General features: G+C 42.8%; 1 long non-coding RNA gene across 1 annotated transcript in view; it reads right to left on the reverse strand.

Annotated features, from left to right (window-relative positions):
- Nucleotides 1-3,790: 3,790 nt before the first annotated feature.
- Nucleotides 3,791-25,096, reverse strand: part of LOC141983874 (uncharacterized) — a 56,288-nt gene continuing 34,982 nt past the window's right edge. The window contains exons 2-3 of the long non-coding RNA XR_012638549.1: nucleotides 7,561-7,595; nucleotides 3,791-4,191 (exon numbers count right to left, since the gene is read on the reverse strand). This is a non-coding gene — a long non-coding RNA (uncharacterized LOC141983874). The remainder of the gene's footprint in view (nucleotides 4,192-7,560; nucleotides 7,596-25,096) is intronic.

Consider the following 25,096-nt stretch of genomic DNA (forward strand, 5'->3'; position numbering starts at 1 on the left):
ACCTCTGAAGAAGATGCAACCTCAGAAAAAAGGACCCATCTTTGCATGTTCATGGATCAGCTATATATAAACATGCACATTAAAAGTGATGATAACCTAGGAGAAACCCAGAAAAAAATTTACTTTAAAAATAAATAACCTTAACTGATTTTTGTTTAAGATCCACCCCTTTACATATTGTTAGAGGACCAATTTTATCCCTGATGGAATGGAGTCCATTAATGGAGTTACACCACCGATGATTTTGACCCATTAGGTTTCACGGGTGTGTATTAAAAGCACTGACTAGATGACCTGTGTGATGCTGACATCTAGAGCAGTGGTCTCCAAACTGGGGTGTGCAAGATGATCCCAGGGATGCGCGGCAGCAGGAGTGCCGCTGGATGGCACTCTGCCGGTTTTTTCCTTCGGCGGCAACTCTGCACATCCACGGCTGGTCGTCTTCCATCAGCAGCATGCCTGCGGTAGGTCTTCCGGTCTTCACCCTGGGGGTGCACGAGCCTAAAAGTTTGGAGACCACTGATCTAGAGGGCTGAACAGAAGACACGTGTTATAGCATGATCAAATCTTGGCCACTATAGTCTTTGTAATAAATGATGTGACAAGTAGAAAGGTGTAGAGGGACCCTATCAATTTAAATGGCATATGTTCCAAGGTATAGTCACTTACCTGCTGTTAAACAGTTATGGTTAGTTTTCAAGCACCCAGGTGCTAGGCAGAACAAGTAAAACCATGGTCCCCAAAGATCAGCTATGGACAGTGTAAGAATGTGAGTCAGAGGTATCGTGTGTAGTCCTTGCTATACCTTTGAAAAGCTGTGGAGGGAGATGTTTATAGAGCTGCCATCTCAGAACTTGCTGATTTGGAGCCCAGAAATGCCTCCCCTAGGTCACTAGTACTGCAGGCAGCTTTAGGCAGTACTCTCCTCCTTGCATTCTTCAGCATATGTAGCCAGAGTACAGTGCTTCTGGCTGAGGTAGGTGCCCAAAATGGAGATGGGGAAGTGCCATGGTGGTGCCCAGTATGTTCGTCTACATGCGTTTGTTCAGGGGCATGGTAACATTTGCAAATAAAATCCAATTTGCTTTCCAAAAATTGGTGGGCTGTGGGCTTAAGGCATTTCATTCAGCTCAGACATTGAAATCAGGCACTTCCTGGTTCTCCTACAGGTAGGGCAACAGAGCTGGGGACTGTTTAAAATTTAGAAAAACAAAACACCCCCCTTTCTATTCACATTGTTTTGTAAAGCCCTTTTTAAAAAACAAAAAACCAACCTCCCCCCCCCCAAATAAATCGTGAGCCAAACACTGCAGGCTTGCTCGCACCCTCTCAAAGAGGAGCTTCTGCTGCGTGCCAGTAATTGTGTGACATAGTGGCAAAAAGTGGAGCTTGTTGAATGACATTCACTGCAGTGCAGAGGGCCCTCACAAGCCCCTGGGCACCACTTAAGCTGCATGAAGCTTATTTAAACCCTTAACATGAAGCCTGAGTGGCAGGCCCTGAATGGGCTCCAGTGGCCAGGGGTGAATTTCACCCACAGACACCCCCACACAAATAGGGGGAAAATGGGCTTTATGCAATAATCACTCAAGACAAGGGCTGGCAGCATTTGGCTTTTAGCTTCATGTCCCACTGTGCAGTCAAGGCCTCAGTGTCCCTCAACCACCACATCGCCCGTTGTGTTACTAAAACTGGAGACTGCATTTTTTCACTAATATATTTAAAAAAGCGAAAAATGCAGCCCCCGTCAATTGGAACAGCACATGCACAAATATTTAAATAGGATTCTGCAGCTTTCAGATCGGCTTTCAGAGATCTGTAACCCAATCTGTTACTTTGTGTAGTGTTTGCTCACTTCATTTTAGGAACTTGTCCCATTATCTTTGATCTTTGTTATAGAAGCAGAAGATGCTTCTTTGAAACTCTGGACATCAACAGCAAATGCCACTCCTGCCTCAGTTACAGTACAACTGTGACTGCTGATTGGCTGCTGACAGAATCAGTAGTTGACAACACGTTTAAGATGTGATCATCAAAGGCTGAGTTAGATGCAGGAGATTGTCTGTCATTAAAAGTAAAGTGAAGTCTTTCAGAGACTGACTTCAGGCTGAAAAGTTGAATGTTTGCAATTTAGAAAATTCCTTCTCTGGAATTAACTTCAGGTTTCTCAGAGTTATTTAAAAAAAAGATTAAAAAAGGCTAATTGTATCACCACAATGCAGAGGGTTTGGAGCATAATGGAAGGGTAAGCCAGTTGTTTAATGCAAGGCTTGACAAACTTTTTCAAGTGACCGGACAATTAACTTTTCCCATGCTTTTGGTTTGTCTCATTGATTTATTGCAGCGAGGTTAACAAATGCAGCGAACTAGTTTTAACCTGTGTAGTTGTTTCTTTGAAGCTATATGCTTTGGCTAAATAATAGTCTAAACAGATAGCTCTCTCATCTGCATATTTCATAGTCCAAAATTAGATTAATTAACAGAGAACGTACTTTAGTCAATGTTAAAAGTACTGGTAAATAAATACAAATTGAATTGATTTTTACAATAGCTTTGAAAGTCTCTGCTTTTCCAAAGGAGAGATGGGAGCTTATTATATTCACAGCAGTTCAAACAAACATCTCACATATCAGAATCAGAAGTGGGACGAGTGACATTCTCTTCAAATATACAATATTTCTTTTTTGTAAAATCAGAAGAAACTAAGGCTGTGTGCGCACAGCGCTGTGTTGGCAAGAAAGCTTCTCCTGTCAACACAACTTCTGCCATTATTATGCCAATGGGAGAGCTTCACCCGTCTGCATAGAGCTTCTTCAACCGATGTGCTGCAGCAGTGCCGCTGAACGCTGTACGTGTAGACATTCCCTAAGTTCATCTGAAAGAGCACCACCAAGTTATTATCGGACTCTGGTAGTAGCACACAATAGTACCTGACATTCAAAACTTTTATCACATGACCATTCTAGCTTTCACCTGATGTCAGCTTAAAGGGATGGATGATCGTGCATATGTGAAAAAAACCAGCATGGCATCTTTCACGAAGGGTGAAATTCCCACATTTTGAGTGCTTCAGTGATGAATAGTCATTGTGCTGGCCCCTGAACAGGTATGAATTTCATCTTGATTGAAAAACTGTTGTTGCCTATAAGCTGTTGGGATAAATATTGTATTCCTGGTACAGAGGAGCAGGCAAAAGAAGAACATCCTTGCAATGTTCATGGGACGAGGGCAGTAGAGTTCTATAGAATTACTGGATGTGAAACTGCTTCAAGCAGTTCCATTTCAATAAACATTAAACGGCATATTTTAATTTGACCTCCAGCATGTGCATTTGTTGTGTATGTTCATTAAAAACTATGAGTAAGCTCCAGAATATACAAGCATGCTATCAAGACTGAAACAATTTGGTTGACATAGCCTTAAAGCAAATCTGACAACCTTCAGCTATTCTAGTCTATTTATAATTAAACTACATCAAAGAAAATAAACCTTATATAAAAAAAAGTATTATAAGTCTGAGATTAAATTAAAAACAAAGCCATGGATTCCTTTTAAAATGATTTTTAATGAATCCCTTTGCTTTATCTGTAACTATAAATAGTGGCATTTTCCATTTCTTGTAGCTACAGTAAATTACTAAACTAGAAATGACACAGAATGACCCACATTTTAATGAGATTACTGCAGCTGGAATTGCCTTTTCCTAGTTCGTCTAGCATCACAGCAGAGCAGGAAGAATGCCCTGCTTACAAGAAATGAAACCATGGCACCAGGGATAATCTCTTGTGAAAATATTGTTCTATGTAGAAACAGAAACCAGGAAGAGCCAAACCAGATCTTTACTGATACCAGATCATAAAATCTCACTAAAGGCAAAGCGTGTGCGAGCTTCGATATACCATTGTCATTTTATGCACCGTAACCACATTATAGTACTTTAAAAGAGAGGTGGAACAACTAAAGCAAGTCTGATAGAGATCAGCTACTCTCCCTCCCTGCTGGTCAAAACACACACAGAGTGAGTGAGTGAGAGAAAGAAACACTTTAAAGTGTTTTGTGATACTCTTTATGAAAGATGCTGTTTAAAAATAAATTTTATCTGGAAGTAAAGAAAAATATTAAAGCAAAACATTACTTATCTTGGCTCAGGAACTGGAAAGATACAGCCATCAGAGTAAACGACACTCTTCCCTTTTTAAACAAAGCACAATATTATAGTATTTAATTTCCACCTTTCCATCAGCATTTTACTATAGCACTGAACACAATAGGCTGAATTCAAACTCAACTCCAATAACTTCAAGACTTGTGTGGAGCTACAGCAGGGATACATTTGGCCTTGGTTACTTATTACACTGACAAGGATGGCTTTACTATGCTGGGATGTTAGGAATTTGCCCAGGGCAACAGATATCCCAGATCTTGTCATGGGCATTGAGCAAAGCTGATCTACATATGTCACCAGGAGTGTCTCTCCACTGCATTCCTTGAGGAGATACGGCATTCCTACTGAGCAGAACAATCTTGGTGAGTGACAGAGAGGGGCTTGTAGCTGGGTTGCCTAGGCAATGCCCCCTTGTGCCCTGACAGGCCACAACTCCCCAGCTGAGGTCTCTGCTGATATGTTTGTCTCTGGGAGGTTGGAGGTAGCTGTGCTTTGGCCCGCCAGCCAATGCATATACTTCAGTCCTACTCCTTCAACGGTGTTAAGGTTCAAAGGAAATCAGGAACCAAAAACCACAACTCAAAACAGGGTCAACTCATGAACCTTCAGTGGGACCTGACCCTTCAATTCAGGGCATCTCCATGCTCCTGCTGATCTCCCAGTATCTGGTTGTCCCTTTTAGCAGGGGTTTATCTATCTGGCAAGCCTGTTCAGTCTTTGAGCAGCAACCAGACTTTTCACATCAGGACAAATGGAGCCCTGCTCTACTGCCTGGTCAGCTAGTTCTCCTCCTTGTAGCTCTCTTCTCCAAGCCTGCAGGTGTCCTGGGACAAGGTCAACTGGCTCCACAGGTTCTCCTTAACCCTCTCATTGCCAGTGGACAGCTTGTCAGTCTCTAACTCCCTCATAGCCAGGGTCAACATGGGTACAATCCAAACCTAACATTTATGTCCAAAGACCAAAGTGGTAACACTCTCACTGTATCCTGTAAAGTACTATTGGCATTTCCAAACAGCCAGCACATGCCTATAATGATCTATGTAGGCATCAAAATTCCTGTGTTTTCTCTGAAACAGATACCATGATGGAATTTTGCTAACATTGATTGGGATGCCTACAAACAGACTGTTGAGAAAATTGTTGCAAGGATTCCAGCGAGACCGGAATGCTATCAACGGTTTGCAGGTCTCCTGAAAGTAGCAGGAAAGAAGAACATTCCCCAAGGCTTCTGGAAAAAGCATACTCCCTGGTGAACAAGAGACACACAAGAGTTGCTCCAGCAATACAAACCGACCAGGAGCTCTCACACCCACTAAAGCCCCGCTACACTCCCTTAACACAGCAAGATGCCAGCGCTGGCTTGACTGCATACAAAACCTTGGTTTTTAACACATTCAAGCCGTCGAGCCTAGACGCTACTGTGACACTGAGCGGCTGCTAATCCCACCAAAAATCTGGCCAAACTCAATAGCCTCCAAACTGGTGGAGAATACAAGGTGGAGAAAACTGGGAGGAGTGGTAGATACGCTGGAGGGGAGGGATAGGATACAGAAGGACCTAGACAAATTGGAGGATTGGGCCAAAAGAAATCTGATGAGGTTCAATAAGGATAAGTGCAGGGTCCTGCACTTAGGATGGAAGAATCCAATGCACCGCTACAGACTAGGGACCGAATGGCTAGGCAGCAGTTCTGCGGAAAAGGACCTAGGGGTGACAGTGGACGAGAAGCTGGATATGAGTCAACAGTGTGCCCTTGTTGCCAAGAAGGCCAATGGCATTTTGGGATGTATAAGTAGGGGCATAGCGAGCAGATCGAGGGACGTGATCGTTCCCCTCTATTCGACACTGGTGAGGCCTCATCTGGAGTACTGTGTCCAGTTTTGGGCCCCACACTACAAGAAGAATGTGGATAAATTGGAGAGAGTCCAGCGAAGGGCAACAAAAATGATTAGGGGTCTAGAGCACATGACTTATGAGGAGAGGCTGAGGGAGCTGGGATTGTTTAGTCTGCAGAAGAGAAGAATGAGGGGGTATTTGATAGCTGCTTTAAACTACCTGAAAGGGGGTTCCAAAGAGGATGGCTCTAGACTGTTCTCAATGGTAGCAGATGACAGAACGAGGAGTAATGGTCTCTAGTTGCAATGGGGGAGGTTTAGATTGGATATTAGGAAAAACTTTTTCACTAAGAGGGTGGTGAAACACTGGAATGCGTTACCTAGGGAGGTGGTAGAATCTCCTTCCTTAGAGGTTTTTAAGGTCAGGCTTGACAAAGCCCTGGCTGGGATGATTTAACTGGGAATTGGTCCTGCTTCGAGCAGGGGGTTGGACTAGATGACCTTCTGGGGTCCCTTCCAACCCTGATATTCTATGATTCTATGATTCTATGACCCCTTGATAAACACATATCAACAACTTTACCAGTCACTTGCATCGATCCTCTGAAGAGAACCTTCCACTGTCAGCATCGGGGAAGTAAAAGAAGGACTTGATGTGATGAAAAAAGGGAAGGCTGCAGGCCCTGATGGCATTCCATCAGAATTCCTCCACTATCTCAGCCCCAAAGGACTCCAATGGCTAGCAACATTGTACTCTGCTACCTTAAGGACAGAACGAATCCCTGAAATAGTGTGTGAGGCAATGGTAATTGCCATTCCAAAGCCTGGAAAGCCCAATAATGAAGCAGGAAGCTATAGGCCAGTTTCTCTATCATGCACAACCTATACACTTCTTGAACGTATCACCCTCAAAAGAATACACCCTTTACTGAGCCAATTATCCCTGTCGAACAGGCAGGTTTCCAGCCAAAACATAGTTGTTGTGAGTGCCAGAACATGGTCACAACTCACATTGATGCTGGCTATCAAAAAACCCTAAAGACTGGTGCAGTATTTGTCAAACTGTGATCTGCATAAGATACTCTATGGATTAAGGACCTTTTGCTGAAACTTGCTAAAATGATACCTTGCTACCAAACATTTTGCCTGCTGTGGACCATGCTGAGTAACAGATGCCTTCGGGTGTACCTGGGTAATAAGACCAGCTCACCTGTAACAAACAATGAGCTAACACAAGGCTCTGTACTTGTGCCAACTCTTTTTCATATTTACATAAAGTGATATGCCTCCAACTAAAAAATGCCAATTTGGATAAGCAGATGATCTTGCCATGACAATCCAAGCATCAAACCTCCAGGACATTGAGAAAGCATTAACTGAGGACCTCCAAACTATGGAACAATACTTCCAGAAAGGGAGGCTCAAACCAAACCCTGGAAAAACAATAGTAAGTGCATTTCAATTTGATAATAGGAGTGCCAAAAACACACCAAAAGTAGATTTCTATGGTAAAAATGTGTAAAATGATTACACTCCAACATATCTCAGAGTGAAACTCACCCACACCCTCATCTTCCATGACCTTGAGAAGATAGCTGCAAAGATAAAAACAAGAGCCAACATAAGGTACAACCTGGGGTGCATCAGCTTTGCAAACATCTGCAATAGCACTTATATATTCAGTAGCTGAAAAAACAGGTGTCTTCCTATTCACCAAGAACTTGACAAAGCCCCCCCAGAACATCTTAAGTCCCGCAAGCCTTTCTGGGAACATTTGTTTAGCCTCATGCAATCAGGCTACAATCAGAAGGAAGCTTGGAAAGCGATTGGGCTAAACAAAACAAGACTTTAAAAATACAGAAGGTTCCTGGGTTTGACCTTCCATGGTCATTTTGGTCAACTCTGAACCAAATTCAAACCAACCATGGTAGACGGGGACATCTAATGCATACATGAAAAAAAATCAATGACTCCTCGTTGTGCTAGTGTGGTTCCCCATGAGGGTGGGGACCCTCTCTGGCCCATCACAGGGAGGTGGTCACTAAGATCCTGATCTTGCAAACATTTGTGTCTGTGAGTAAAGTCAAAGATGTGGGTAAGCATTAAGAACATAAGAACGGCCATACTGGGTCAGATCAGAGGTCCATCTAGCCCAGTATCCTGTCTTCCAACAGTGGCCAATTGCCAGGTGCCCCAGAGAGAATGAACAGAACTGGTAATCATCAAGTGATCCATCCTGACGCTCATTCCCAGCTTCTGACATTCTCAGGATACAGGATTGGGGCCCAAAATAGCAATAAATTATTCCCACTAAACTTTAGAGATTAGAACCTAGACCTTGAGTTATATATTTGACAACTATGGAGCAAATGGTGTGATGTGCTCCAGGCAGTTTTTGCTGAAGAGGTGGTTTGAGATATACTGCACAATTTGGAGTTCCCATGTGGCCTTCCCCTAGAGTGAGTTACAGTACTCTAACCAGGCTATGAGAGTTACATAAAGGCCTTTATATGGCACTTATCGCCATCATATCAAATTACCTCACAATCATTAATGAATTTTTCTTATCACCCCTCCCACTACTACTGTCAGGGCCGTCCTTAGTGGGGTGTGGGGCCTGGGACATAAGTGCCAAGTTTATAATCTTCTGAGCACCCCCAGGCTCTGCCCAGGCACCACTCCCAGTCCACCCCAACTTCCTACCCCTGCCCTGCCCAGTTCCACTCCCTCTCCTGAGCACACTTTGCTCTTGCTCCTGCTCCTCTCCCCTTCCCTCCAGCACCTCCTGATGCTGTGAAACATCTGATCCGCAGCAAGCACTGAGAGGGGGAGGGAAGCACTGATCAGCGGGGCCCACTGGTGGGCAGGAGGTACTGGTGGGAGGCGGAGGTTCTAGTTGGAGGGCTCCTCCTCCCCTCCCCCACCAGCTGCTCCACGTCCTCATGATTTTATCAAAGTGTGGGGACCCCAAAGCATGTGGCCCGGGGCAATTGCCCCAATTCACTGTACCCAAGGGACAGCTGACTACGGTCTTAGCTGTCAAATCCCTCCTCAAGACCTGCTTCCTCACAGGAGACTTCAAGAAACTATCTACCTGATGATGCCAGGTTGAGTGGCAGTTGGGGTTAGAGCATACTAGTTATTAAAAACAAGTTGTGTGAAGGGGCTTTAAACTGCCAACCTGTGCATATAACTTTGCTTCATAGCCATGACCGTTACACACACTTCAAGTGGATTGTAAAATTTTCCAGGCAGGGATCATGTCTTCCTGTATGTTTGTACAGGACCCAGCCCCATAGAACTCCAGTTCCGACTGTGCCTTTCACCAGGGCTGCAATACAAATAGTACTATTGTCTCATTGTACAGACAGGAAGCCGAGGCAGAGAGATTAAGGGACTCTAAGGGAACATTAGCAGTGTGTGGCAAAGCTAGCGTTAACAGAACTCATCTTTTCAGCCCCACTGTCCACTGCCTTAAGTTTTCAATGTGAGCTGTTAGTAGCCCACTGACATTTAAGTCTTTCAATCCCACCTGTTAGCTGAGGTGTTTCTCGTGCAAGCTCCTATTCCTGGCCTACCAATTCAAGCACAGGCCCTCCCGAAGGGAATGTCTTCACTGCAGAGTTAACCTGGGCAATCAGCACCTGGGTCAGAATACGGAGGTCAGGCCATCCCAGGTGTGAGCAGCTACACTGCACAGCCATAGCAGAGTTACTGTGTCCTCACTGGTGGTGCGGTCACTCACATGTGTCACTAAGAATTCTGGGGGCACATCCCATGGTTCTTTGTGCTGCTGAGCCACTTTGACTCTTTTCCAGTGAGCTGTTGGAGGATGTGTTTGATCTTCTGGGAATTGTGGGAAGGTGCTAGAGGACTATTGGCACTACAGCAATTTTAGCCTGTGTCCTCATTGCAAAATGGGGGGTTACCAGCCTGAGCGCAAGTGGCACCCAATCTTTAGCCTGTAGCCACAGCTGGGCCACCTAGCCTAGTTTTCAAGCACTAAACTGGGGCGAGAGGGTATTGTGTGCGGCGGGGGGAGTGGAGGGGGTTGGAGCAACACTTGAGTAACAGTCCATTAATTCCGCAGTGCAGATGTACCCTGAGTCTGCTGCCCATGTCACCTCCATGCCCTGGGGAAGTGCCCTTAGGGCACTCAGGGAGCTTTCAACTCCCCACTCTGCCTGATTTAAAGCAGGGACTTGAACTATGTTCTCCCACCTCCCAGGTGAGTGACCTAACCACACTCCCTCCAGGTGAGTGAGGTTATTTGATATTCTAGGGTAGGTCTCTTGCCATCTCTCCTGTTGAAGCTGTTCACCTTTGTCTAAATAGTTAAACACTTACTGGGCCAGAGAGAGAAAAAGATCTTGTGTGGGGATTAAGGAGATGGATCAGTAGAAATGTAAAGTGAAATAGGGAGAGACAAACTAGAGAGATTTGTGGAAGGCAGGCACGGGGGACTTATTTTTAAATGGTGGAACTATATCAATTGAATTGGCAGAAGAGGAAGATAACAGGAATAAAAGTGATGGGGGGGGGGGAGAAGCAAGAAATACAAAATCAGGAGGCTATATCATAGAGGTAGTTAAGGAAATAGCACATCTCAGGGCTGTTCTTCACTACTGGGAGATTGACCCCTGCTGCATTGATTGCAGCAGTGTCAATTTAGCAGGTCTACTGAAGACCCACTAAATCGACATCAGAGCATTCTCCGGTTGACCCTGGTACTCCAGCTCCCCGACAAGAATAAGGGAAGTTGACTGGCGAGCACCTTTTGACACAGCGCAGTGAAGACACTGGGGTAAATTGACCTAAGCTATCATAAAATATCAGGGTTGGAAGGGACCTCAGGAGGTCATCTAGTCCAACCCCCTGCTCAAAGCAGGACCAATCCCCAATTTTTGCCCCAGATCCCAAATGGCCCCCTCAAGGATTGAACTCACAACCCTGAGTTTAGCAGGCCAATGCTCAAACCACTGAGCTATCCCTCCCCCCATCCCCCCCAAATGACATCTGTAGCAGTATTAGATCAGCCTCTGTCAACTCCAGCTACGTTATTCAAGTAGTATAACTTAGGACGCCTTACCCCCATAAGGAAGACGGGCCCTAACAGATGAAAAATAATCAGGGAGACCCATCAGAAGGTGAAGTGATTCAGTAATTAGCAAAGGTGCCATGGAGTTTTACAAGTAGTATTGCTTGAAGGTCTTTTGGCCTCTCCTGAGCGCTACAGGGGAGAAACCCAGTCATTGCAGCAGCATAGGCTTTTAGAACACTTGTCCTTAAAACTTGTACCTTTTATGCACAGCAGAAGCCCGCTAGTCATGTTCTACTGAAAGGAGATTTTTAGCATGATTGTTCCTTTAATGGTTTCAGAGGGTTTGGCAGCTTTTTAATACATATATCTTGGCTTGATACCTGGAAGGAGCATTCATTTTGACGCAATTATGATTTAATTATTTTCATTGCATTTTGCTTTTTCAGGCAACAGAAGTCTAATTTTTGAAGCCTCATCCCCCTTCATCAGATACTTGCTAAAAGTGTTTCCCTGTATGTCACCATGGATATAGTCTGTGCACAGAAGTGTTTCTTTAATAGGTTTGTTTCTTTATTATTCTTTCCAGGGAGCTTTGCTGCAAGAAGTTTCCCTTTAATTAAATGTATTTTTGTGTAATGGATTTCACATAAGTTTAATCAGATACAATCAAGTCTAGCTGCTAAAGATTCCTCAGGCCTTATTCTCATCTCACTTATCAAAGTATAATTACTGGAAATATGTGGATTAGGATGAAATAGTCTGTCAACTCATTTATATCCCCACATGGGAATAGCCTACTCCTAGGGGGATATCCTGAAGTCAGAGGGAGTTTTGCTATTTATTTCAATGGGGCTAGGATTTCACCCCTGGATTCCATCCTTCCCATCTTAGGCCTGGTCTACATCAGGAATTTCCGTCAGTATAGCTATGTCTCTCAGGGGTGTGAAAAATCTACACCCCAGAGAATTGTAACTGTCCTGACCTAACCCCTGGTTTAGACAGTGCTAGGTCACTGGAAGATTCTTCCATCAACTTAGCTACTGCCTCGCAGGGAGGTGAATGATCTATGCCGACGGGAGAATCCCTCCCATTGCGGTAGTAGGTTTTACACTGAAGCACTACACAGCTGTGCCACTGCAGTGTAAGATGTGTAGACATATCCTTAGAAACCCTGGGTAAAACTCTGGTTCACTGAAATAAATGGCAAAACTCCTATTGACTTAATAGGATCAGGATTTCCCTTTATGACAACATTTTGAAGGGGCTACTGATTCACTCGCATTCTTGTATCTTCTCTTGTACTTATATCAGTGATTCATTTGCCAACAGTATTTTGTACTGTTTTGTATTCTATCCTTGAATATGGTGAAATTAGTGAATGAGGTCAGAACCGCATTGCATTGCCCAGTACTGATTGGATTCAGGAATAACACATTACACATCTGATGAGAGTCCCTTGGGGAGTCCTCCACACATAATTTACACTGGATCCCTTTGTTTTACTTATTATAATGAACATACCCAAGAAACTCATTTAAGCACTTCTATTCATCTCTCCGCCAGGTTCAAAGACTGATTTTATTATTTCAGGCTCTGCAGCGAAACTGACCTCATTTCATGTTGAGGGTTTGTTTTTTTTAAACCTTATATTTTCTTAGAGCCGGATCCAAAGCTCATTGAAGTCAATGGGAGTCTTTCCATTAACTTCAATGGCTTTTGGATCAGGATATTACGCAATTTGCAAATTACATAAATCAACACTACTGCTTTAGGCAGGATGATAGCACAAATGACTTCCCTGGTAATATATAAGAATTGATACATGCAGTAAATCTACTTCCTTCATCATTTCCTTTTAGTGCAAGTACAATCACTCCCCTGCATCTTTAAACACAGCTACCATATGCACAATTTGATGCTCAGCCTTACAGCTGCTATAAATGCCACAGAGAATTAAGTTAAATATCTGAAGTGCTTTATTTTAGTCATTGCACTGAAACAATGGTAAACAGTTTAGTTACTTAGGTCCAATTCTTCCCTCAGTTATATGGTTCACCCATGAAATGGGGAGAAGACTCTGGCCCTACAGCCTTCTTCTGCATTTCAAATGGTCTCAGAAAAAGTGTAAGCTCAATATTCAAAATAATAAAAGAAAATCCTACAGTGAAAATAAATCTGTTGCACTATTAATCTAATGTGGATTCAAAATCTGGCCTACCAAAAATCAACCCTACACTGGCTACTCTTGCCTAGGGGGCAGGAACCACCAAGATGTTATCAGTTCATACATAAGGCCAGGCAGGACAAATGTGATCGTCAAGTCTTACCTCCTTCATAAACCAGGCCATAGGATTTCTCTGAATTAACTCCTGTTTGACTTCTAAAGATATGTTCAAACATCCAATCTTGGTTTAAAAATTGCCAGTGATGGAGAATCCGCTATAACCTTTGGTAAATTGTTACAATGGTTAAGTATTCTCACTATTAAAACTTTGCATTCATTTACCTCAAGCAGTAACAGGTAAGTGGGAGAGAGAATGGGGAGTTCAGTTGAGGACATGGGGAAAGTTACATAACATTTGACCACATGCCTCGAGATTCATATTTAAGATTAGTGTTGTTGAAAATTAGTGTTGAATATTACACCTTAAAGCACACAGGTTAAATGATTTCTTAAAGCTGGAAGAGTTTTGACACATTTCATGTCCTAGAATTAGCCAGTATTGGAGTAAACTAATGGAAAGGGTGTAACTTTTAACAGCATGCAGACTCCAGCTGATAATTTTCTCTGATGAGTTTCTTGTGGTGAAAACGAGAGATTATGGCTAGCCCAGAGAATATGCATGAGAGAGAGAGGGACAGGGTATATAGAGCTTTACCTCCCCTCCCCATTGGATCCTGATGCTGGGACGACTGGAGAGAAGAGGCGGCACTGTGTAAAGTTTGCACCTCTTGTAAAGAGAAAGGCTGAAGGCAGGGTTATTTCACACACACAGCAGCCAGCACACATGACTACTCTTGAGGAGATGGGGGAAAATGCATAATATTTCCTGCAAAAAGGGCACCGTGTGCTCCTCTGGAATACCAGAAGCAAGTCGGCCCGAATCCCCCAGAATTCAATGTGGAGTCCTGAGGCAACGTGATGCTGTACTTTAACTGCACCTACTCGTGTTTTTTACTTAACATAAAACAGAAGGAAAAGAGGGCAGAAGTGAACACAGTCCACTGGATTTACAAAAATCTGTAGAAACTGTGCAGAGCCTGGAAAATGGGATTTGGTTCCCTTCTGCCCTCTTTCCAATCCCATTTTCTGTTAATTGCACCTTCTGGTGCTTTTATTCAAGTACAAGAACTTTTTGTAAATACTGATAGTGAAAAATACTGGTAGTTCTTTATGTTGTGGAAAATAAAGGACTGTGTGTGTAACACACACACCTCCTGGGTGTGGTGTTCTGTCCCATCTGACATCACCTAGCGAGAGATAAAAGGAGTCTGCTCTACAGCTAACAGGCTCATGCACTGAGGTCCCCGGTTTGATCCTGCCTGCTGACAGACTATTACATGTGTGGATAGGGGAGATCTCAGATAATTGGACTATTTTAGGTGCACCTATGATGAAACATGAACAATTGCATGCAATGGTTGGTTTTTTGGTAAAGACAGAATTACTCTGTGATTTTTGTGTTTTGTTTTTCTCGGTGACATATGGAGGTCATTATCACAGTCTGCAAGCAAATGCACTTCTATCATCCAACTGTGTTCATGGACTATAACTACCTACAGCACACTACATCTTTGAAATATTGAATCAAAGGATAAAAGCTTCATTCACATTTTTGCATCCATACCTTTGGATAAAGCTGAAAAGCGAATGAGTGTTCTATAATTATTTACCTAACGACAACACAGGCCTCTGATTTTGTTACAGACACAGAAAAGAATATCATTTAAACTTAACAATGAATACACTCTCAAAAGGGTATTTAGTATTTGTTTTATTACCTTTGTTTGCAATATCTTCCCTAAAAAAACTGAAAAATTATATTAAGTTGATTTCTCAGTGTTTCTCTGACCAAAATGATATTGGCTTTGTTCCACGGACACAGGTAAAACAGACATGAAGATAAATAAGCTGGCTAACTTTAGCCAAGTCATAATGATCAGTACATTCCAAAGAAAACCTGGATGTATCATGTTGTCAGCATTTATCTGAAACACCTCATTCTGTTAGCATGTTTTGACCCTGCTCGGAAAGAATGTAATGGGCTCTCCTTGTAATATGCTACTATGATTATCTATTACTATTATAACTGAAGTCTAGTCAGCAAAAAAGAATAATGCTGTAGAATGGTTCTGCCTGAGAGGGCATGGTCACTTCAGTCTACGGTAGCTACAAGAAAGGAAATCTTAGTCCATACAGAAGTACTAGCTTATTTCAATTTTTCACTAGAGCCCAGCCTCTTACAATGAGGAAATTCTTTGAAGTTCTGGAACAGCCTTCCCAGGAGAGCAGTGAGGTTTTTTGTTTTTTTGCGCCCCCACTGGCTTCAAAACTGAGCTCAATGAGTTTATAGAGGGGATGGTATGATGGGACTGCCTACAATGGCATGTAGCCAATTTGCCACTGCTAGTAGCAAATATCCCACCAGCCAGAAATGGGACAGTAGATGAGGAGGGCTCTGAATTACAAGAGAGAATTCTTTCCTGGTATCTGGCTGTTGGGTCTTGCTGAAATCCTCAGGGTCTAACTAATTGCCATATTTGGGGGTTGGGAAGGAGTTTTCCCCAGGTCAGACTGGCAGAGATCTGGGGGGTTCTCTTCACCATGAGGTGTGGGTCATCTGCAGGTTTAAACTAGTGTAAGTGGTGGATGCTCTGTAACTTGAAGTCTTTAAATCATGATTTGAAAACTTCAGTAATTCAGCCAGAGGTTATGGGTCTATTACAGGAGTGGGTGGATGAGGTTCTAGGGCCTGCAAGGTTCAGGAGGTCAGATTAGATGATCATGATTGGCCCCTGCTGGCCTTAAAGTCTGAGTCTATAGCCAGATTCATTTTTCATGTTGTTATATTATACATGAATCCTCAGTAGAGATAAATATGCTTCTTCCTGCCTTCTCTGGCTACCTTCTAGGCCTTGGTTCTAATTTTCAAATTATAGAGGAATTTATTTAGCACTAATACATGTAGGAGAGTAATTGTTACTCTATATAGTGCACTAAAATTGACATGCAGAACATAACAAAGAAATGTTATACTGGGGGTGGGGACCCCAAGCAGATACGATAATGGAGACAAGAAAAAAAGGTCTCTCTAAGAACAGGATTGATATGAAGAAACTGGCTCCTTTTTAGATCCATCAGTGCCCGTATTCACAGACCTTAGGAATAACACTGAAGGAATTTTTCCAGGTCATTCTTGATGTCCTGACTGAAGGGAGGCAGTTTGATTGAAATACTGAGAGAGGTTGGTTGGATTTGGTAACATCATTTGGGGATGGGAAGTTGTGGGGGGCTCTTTTTTTTTTTTAAACTAAGAACTATGGGCCAGATTTTTAGATGGTATTTAAGCATCTAAAGATGTAGGTAGGTACCTAGTAGAATTTTCAAAAGCATCTAGGCATCTACCTCATTGATTTCAATTACGCAAATACTGTAATATTCCCCAAGACTGAAAGACAGGTACAGTTTATAGATTGATACTAAGGTCAGAAGGGACCATTATGATCATCTAGTCTGACCTCCTGCACAACGCAGGCCATAGAATCTCACCTACCCACTCCTGAAAAACCTCACCTATGTCTGAGCTATTGAAGTCCTCAAAACCGTGGTTTAAAGACTTCAAGGAGCAGAGAACCCTCCAGCAAGTGACCTGTGCCCCATGTTACAGAGGAAGGCGAAAAACCTCCAGGGCCTCTTCCAATCTGCCCTGGAGGAAAATTCCTTCCCGACCCCAAATATGGCCATCAGCTAACCCGGAGCATATGGGCAAGATTCACCAGCCAGATACTACAGAAAATTCTTTCCTGGGTAACTCAGATCCCACACCGTCTAACATCCCATCACAGGCCATTAGGCCTATTTATCATGAATATTTAAAGATCAATTAATTACCAAAATCATGTTACCCCATCATACCATCTCCTCCATAAACTTATCGAGTTTAATCTTAAAGCCAGATAGATCTTTTGCCCCCACTGCTTCCCTTGGAAGGCTATTCCAAAACTTCACTCCTCTGATGGTTAGAAACCTTTGTCTAATTTCAGGTCTAAACTTCCTGGTGGCCAGTTTATATCCATTTGTTCTTGTGTCTGCATTGGTATGGAGCTTAAATAATTGCTCTCCCTCTCCAATATTTATCCCTCTGATATATTTATAGAGAGCAATCATATCCTCATCCTTCTTTTAGTTAGGCTAAACAAGACAAGTTCCTTGAGTCTCCTTTCATAAGGCAAGTTTTCCATTCCTCGGATCATCCTAGTAGCCCTTCTCTGTACCTGTTCCAGTTTGAATTCATCCTTCTTAAACATGGGAGACCAGAACGGCACACAGTATTCCAGGTGAGGTCTCACCAGTGCCTTGTATAACAGTACTAACGCCTCCTTATCCCTATTGGAAATACCTCTCCTGATGCATCCCAAGACTGCATTAGCTTTTTTCACAGCCATATCACATTGGTGGCTCAGTCATCCTATGATCAACCAATACTCCAAGGTCCTTCTCCTCTTCCATTACTTCTAATTGATGCATCCCCAGCTTATAACTAAAATTCTTGTTATTAATCCCTAAATGCATAACCTTACACTTCTCACTATTAAATTTCATCCTATTACTATTACTCCAGTTTACAAGGTCATCCAGATCCTCCTGTATGATATCCCAGTCCTTCTCTAAATTGGCAATACCTCCCAGCTTTGTATCATCCACAAACTTTATTAGCACACTCCCACTTTTTGTGCCGAGGTCAGTAATAAAAAGATTAAATAAGATTGGTCCCAAAGCTGATCCTTGAGGAACTCCACTGGTAACCTCCCTCCAGCCTGACAGTTCACCTTTCGTTAGGACCCATTGTAGTCTCCCCTTTAACCAATTCCTTATCCACCTTTCAATGTTCATATTGATCCCCATCTTTTCCAATTTAACTAATAATTCCCCATGTGGCACAGTATCAAACGCCTTACTGAAATCTAGGTAAATTAGATCCACTGCATTTCCTTTGTCTAAAAAATCTGTTACTTTCTCAAAGAAGGAGATCAGGTTGGTTTGGCACGATCTACCTTTTGTAAAACCATGTTGTATTTTGTCCCATTTATCACTGACTTCAATGTCCATAACTACTTTCTCCTTCAAAATTTTTTTCAAGACCTTGCATACTACAGATGTCAAACTAACAGGCCTATAGTTACCCGGATCACTTTTTTCCCCCCTTTCTTAAAAATAGGAATTATGTTAGCAATTCTCCAATCATATGGTACAACTCCTGAGTTTACAGATTCATTAAAAATTCTTGCTAATGGGCTTGCAATTTCAGGTGCCAATTCCTTTAATATTCTTGGATGAAGATTATCTGGGCCCCCCGATTTCGTCCCATTAAGCTGTCTGAGTTTCGCTTCTACCTCAGATATGGTAATATCTACCTCCATATCCTCATTCCCATTTGTCATGCTACCATTATCCCTAAGATCCTCTTTAGCCTTATTAAAGACTGAGGAAAAGTATTTGTTTAGATATTGGGCCATGCCTAGATTATCCTTAACCTCCACTCCATCCTCAGTGTTCAGTGGTCCCACTTCTTTCTTTGTTTTCTTCTTATTTATATGGCTATAGAACCCTTTACTATTGGTTTTAATTCCCTTTGCAAGGTCCAACTCTACTTGACTTTTAGCCTGTCTCACTTTATCCCTACATGTTCTGATTTCAATAAGGTAGATTTCCTTGCTGATCCCTCCCTTCTTCCACTCCCTGTATGCTTTCTCTTAATCACCTCTCTGAGATGCTTGCTCATCCAGCTTGGTCTACAACTCCTGCCTATACAGTTTTTTCCCCTTTCTTGGGATGCAGGCTTCCGATAGCTTCTGCAGCTTTGATTTAAAGCAATCCCAGGCCTCCTCTACCTTTAGATCCATAAGTTCTTCAGTCCAATCCACTTCCCTAACTAATTTCCTTAATTTTTGAAAGTCAGCCCTTTTGAAATCAAAAACCCTAGTTGCAGATTTATTTTTGTTAATCCTTCCGTTCAGTTTGAACTGAATTAGCTCATGATCACTTGAGCCAAGATTATCCCCTACAACCATTTCTTCTATGAGGTCCTCACTACTCACCAAAACCAAACCTAAAATGGCATCCCCTCTAGTCAGTTCAGCAACTACTTGATGAAGGAATCCATCAACTATCGCATCTAGGAAAATCTGAGCCCTATTATTATTACTAGCGCTCGTCCTCCAGTCTATATCTGGGAAGTTAAAGTCTCCCATGATCATGCAGTTTCCATTAGTATTTACTTTATTAAAAACATTAAAAAGGGCTCTATCCATATCCAGATTAGATCCCGGCGGTCTATAGCACACCCCAAGCACTATCCCAGGGGAGGCTCTAATAGTTTTCTTCCCCAATGTAATTTTTGCCCAGACAGACTGTCTTATCCATTCCATCGCTTCTTATTTCTTTACATTCTATCTCACCATTGATATACAATGTTACTCCACCACCTTTACTTTTATTTCGGTCTTTCCTAAACAGCACATACCCCTCAATACCTGTAGTCCAGTCATGACTACTATTTCACCATATTTCTGTTATCCCTATAATATCTGGTTTCACTTGCTGCACCAGTAGCTCTAGTTCCTCCATTTTGTTACCTAGGCTCCTTGCATTGGTGTACAAACATCTTAATTTTTGCTGTTTGGCCTCGCTCACATTCTGTACCCTATTAGGCATGGTCATTCTACAGCCAGTATAACCTATTAGACTGGTATCCACACTGCCCTTCCTCCTTATATATGTTCTCCTACCCACAGCTGTATCCTTTCTTACTTTGTTTTCTTCCCTCTCAATGCTAAAATCCAGCGTGGAGATTACCTGGACATCTCCCAACCATCTCCCCCAAATTCCTAGTTTAAAGCTCTCTTAATCAGTTGTGCCAGCCTCCATCCTAGAAGTCTATTTCCTTCCCTACTCAGGGGAAGTCCATCCCAAGAGATCTGTCCTCTGTCCATGAATGCCTCCCAGTGGCCATACATCCCAAAGCCCTCCTTAGAGCACCACTGCCTAAGCCATCTGTTGATAGTCATAATCTTGTCACACCTTTGTTGCCCTTCTCTAGGAACAGGCAGAATCCCACTAAAGATCACCTGAGCCTTGATTTCCTTAAGCGTCTTCCGCAGACTAGCATAGTCTCCCTTTATAGTTTCCAGTGAGAATCTAGCCGTATCATTTGTTCCCACATGAAGGATAATTAGGGGATTCTTTCCTGCTCCCTTTAGGATCCTTTTCAACCTCAGGTCTACATCCTTTATCTTAGCACCTGGAAGACAGCACACCCTTCTATTCTCTGGATCAGCTCTGGTTACAGGCCTGTCTATTGTTCTCAGTAAAGAGCTCCCGATCACATAGATCTGCCTTTTCCTGGTGACGGTGCTATTCTCCAGTCTATCCCCTGTTCCCTCTGGCTCCAAGTTCTTTCCATTCCTATTCTCCCTTGTAATCCTCTTCAACCCATCCTGTATCCTCCTGGGGCTCATATTTGGTGTAGTCTCCATTAACTCTTCCCCTTTTCCTATAGGACTAGCCGCTCTTCTCTTCTTCCTTGCCCTTCCACCTTCAGTGACTACCTGCTGAGCCCCTTCTTCATTTTCCAACTCTGCAAACCTGTTCTTGAGCACTATTTCTCCTTCACTAGCCCATCTTTTCCTCTGCCTGGTTCTTTTAGTCACATGCTTCCACTGACCACTTTCCTCACCCAGTCTCCCCTCAGAATTCCCCAGCCCGGCTTCCATCTGCAAGTCGGAGTTTTTCCCTTCAGATACCTCATGTCTTTGCTCCATAATCTGCTCAAACCCCTTCCTAAACTCAACCAGACTTTCCACCTGCATCTCCAAACCTCAGATCTTTTTCTCCATCAGCTCTATCAGATGGCATTTCATGCAGACAAATCTGAGACAACAAAACTCATTTCCTTAGATAAGATTGTTAACGGACAAAGCATACACCAATAGCATGTAACCATACTATACAGTAGACCAAAACTGTCTGACTACAACTGCCAACATGTCATTGATTCATTTAATCAAAGTCCTTGGCTTGAAGCTGTAACAAATCAAGATACTGAGATTTTATTGTGTAACACTGCACTTCAGGCCCAATGCCTTGAAAACAATGGGAGCTGCTGAGCATGCTGCAGAATGTCCCTTAATGCATAAATCTTTGCATGCAGCTTCCTCAATTTTCAGAAGGGCTTGAGGTCCTCCAGTCTCATGGAGATTAACTGGAGTTGGGGTGCTCAGTACCTTTGAAAAAATCAGGCTATTAATACTTGAGTTGTCAGCACCTTTTGTGTATGATTTTCATGGACCCTGGTATGGGAAGAGTTACACAAAATATTATGCCCCTGTATAATGTTTAGAAAAATAGTTGCATATTGTATTATTTTATAATATATTCTATAAGAAAAGATGTGATTATACAACTACCAAAGACTGTTTCACAATGCATATGCACAAGTGCAAAAAAAGCAATCCTTCCTTTGTCATTTCCAGACCTTTGAGTGCCTAACTAGGCTACAGTAATGTTAGCACATTTTAAAAATTGTTCTATATGTGTGTATACACACATGCACACCCCATGGGTGGAATTTTCAAAAGTGCCTAAACATAAGTCCTAAGCCTCTTGGGCACGTTTAAACACACGTTGATATAGGGTGACATTTTCAAAGGGATATGGGGAGAGATCTCGCTGCCCCTAGTGCGGTTTATCCTATCTGTGTATATTGCTGAACTGGCCCTGTCAAGGATGACTAGGGTGACCAGATGTCCCAATTTTATAGGGACAGTCCCAATTTTGGGGTCTTTTTCTTATATAGGCTCCTATTTCCCCTCCCCCCCATCCCAATTTTTCATGTTTGCTGTCTGGTCACCCTAAGGATGACTTATCCCAGGGTCATAAAGATAATACTGAAGAACATTTGTTTTTTGGCCTTTGAAATACATTACTGTGCCACATGCAGATACCTACAAAAATTTTTGTGGGGAGGGGGATAAATCCAGCAGCTCTTTTCAATACTCCAGCAACAGCTCATTTCAGCAAGATACTTCATATATTCTGGGATGCCTAAAAGGTTCTGCCCAGGCTGCTTGAACATGCTCCCACACCTTGGGAAAATAACCCCCTTCTGGATAGCGGAGGGGGTTGGAAGAGTGATGTTTGGCTAATTCAGGTTCAGCTCTGTACATTCCCCACACCTCTGAACAGCAATCAGTCATTGGCTCTTTTAAAGCTGTCTAATATCAGTTAAACAAACAGACATTTGACCTACAGTAGAACTTATGACATTTCTGTGAACTGACCCTCTGTCAGCAGCTCAGTCAGAGCTGGTTTAAGGGAGTACCTTCTCTGCATGTGGGCAGTTGTAATAAAGGTCTTCAGCAAGCAAGTTAGTTATAATTGAATATAATGTTTATTGACTGGGCATTCTGCCAATCTGCTTATAAAAAGTCTACAGCAGCACACAAAAGGGTCAGTTCATGAAAGTGCATTTTGAAAAAAGATGGGCATGTTTCCTAATCTATCAATGTGCCATCTAATAAGCTAGTTGACATTCTGTGAGGGCATTGTCCGTCTGAGAACAATTAGAAGACATGACCATTCAACTTTTGGTTGTGGTTGATGCTGGGAGAAGCAAAGAAGTCCTGTGGGCCATTTAAAACTCTATAGGTCCAATTTTGTCTTCAGATAGATGGTTGCAACTACTACTTGTTAGTACTTGTATTGATTGGAAGGTAGGACTGGGATCTGTTGGTCAATTCAATGCCAGTGTAAATAGGCACAATGCCACTGACTTCAGTGAAGTATTAGGCTCAATATTTTTTTGTTCAATATTCAATGCTCAGTTAAGGTGGCTGGCATGGAAGTGGTGGGTTTTTTAGATGAAGTTTCCTTTGACTTTCAACATTTTAATAAGGAAACGATATAGGACTTGAAATAAGGTCAGGCATAGTTTGTTTACTCACTCGTACTTACAGCTTAGCAGACATAGGCCTGGTCCACACTAGGAAATTAGGTCGGTATAACTACATTGCTCAGGGATGTGAAAAATCCCCACCCTTGAGCAACACAGGTAAACCAACCTAACCACTGGTGTAGATAGCGTTAAGTCGATGGGAGAATTCTCCTGTTGACCTAGCTACCCTTCTTGGGGAGGTAGATTACTTACACTGACGGGAGAACCCCTCCCATCAGTATGGGCAATGTCTTCACTGAAGGGCTACAGCAGCCTAGCTGCAGCTGTGCCCCTGCAGCATTTTAAGTGTGGACAAACCCTCAGGTTTACCAGAGTTCTGCTGAGTCTCAAGTTGGCAGCTGTCTTCATGATGATGATAGAATTGTAAGCCATGGCAACTATTATGAAATATCTGATATCATCAGAATGTTAAAAGGGTCTGGGGAAAAGATACTGCTTCACTGTTCACTATCCCTGAGTATCCAAATAGTAGTGCAATACTGTCATAGTTCAGGGCAAATTGCCCCTCTATGATCCAGCAAGGGCACCCACTTCCAGCTCCCCAGCCATTGTCTCTCTTGGGTGGAGGCCTGCATCTCACTCATAGAATATCAGGGTTGGAAGGGACCTCAGGAGGTCATCTAGTCCAACCCCCTGCTCAAAGCAGGGCCAATCCCCAATTTTTGCCCCAGATCCCTAAATGGCCCCCTCAAAGATTGAACTCACAACCCTGGGTTTAGCAGGCCTAAACCACTGAGCTATCCCTCCCCTCCATTCTGACTAGGGTATTTCCAGGTTGCCCAGTCCCCTGACTTTCCTGTGATATCCCAGCAAGAGACAGGCTGCCTAGGCAGGCTTCTTTTGCCTTCTCTTCAGCAAAAGTACACAGTATAATTGCCACAGGTGCAAGTTACTACACAACTCTTCCTAACTAAGCACAGTTTTAAGATAAAAACATTACAGACAAAACATATTAAAAACAAGAACTCACATGCATGCTAATAAGCTTACCAGAGGTCACCCTTTCGCTCCAGAAGAGTGTCTGGTTGGTGATTAGTCTTTCAAAGCCCACACAGGGGTTTTTCCTGTGGTCACCAGTTCATTGCAGCTTCAGCTGAGTACAAGCACATTCATGGCTCTGGGAATTACTCATTTATCCCTTTTGGGCCTTGGAAGAGACCCTGAATAGCTAATTAGCCAGACAGTGGTTATCTGCTCAAGGTGAAGCTTCAAAAGGGAGGAGTGTCATTTGCATTCCCTTCACCCCCAAGATTTTCCCAGGAAATCCACTTCACCCATGTTATACCAAAAAGTCCTTTGAAGTTCCCAACACCTCCCAGAGATTTCATTAGTCACATCTCCTAGAGAAATTACATACAATTCCACAATGACTAATAAATACCCCAAAAGTATTTACAGTAATTCCATAAGGGTTGTCTGGGATATTGCCATATATATCACAAATACCAGCTTCTAGGACTTTCCTCCTCATGAAGCTTGGCATGCAAGAAGACAGACCACTTATTGCTACTGAAGACTGCTATGAATGATTCTCATTCCCATTTGTGAGAATTATTTATCAGAGCAGGAAAAAAAGAGGCTATGTTTTCTTGCCTGATCTTATGTTGCCTCTACTAAAATTCCCACTTAGTCATTTTCTGCATAATCCCTGGTTAGGTTCAAATGGCTTAAACAGAACAAAGGTTTGTCCAAAGTAAGCATAGAACCTTTGAAGGTTTATGGCTTCCCTTACTAGAAGGCACAGCCGTCAGCTCAAGCTCCCAAGCAGCACAGAGAAGGAGCTTAACACTAGCTGGGTTTAGCCAGGCAGTGGTACAGACAT

Source organism: Natator depressus, chromosome 3 (genome assembly GCF_965152275.1).
Source record: "Natator depressus isolate rNatDep1 chromosome 3, rNatDep2.hap1, whole genome shotgun sequence".
Classification (NCBI taxonomy): Eukaryota; Metazoa; Chordata; order Testudines; family Cheloniidae; genus Natator; species Natator depressus.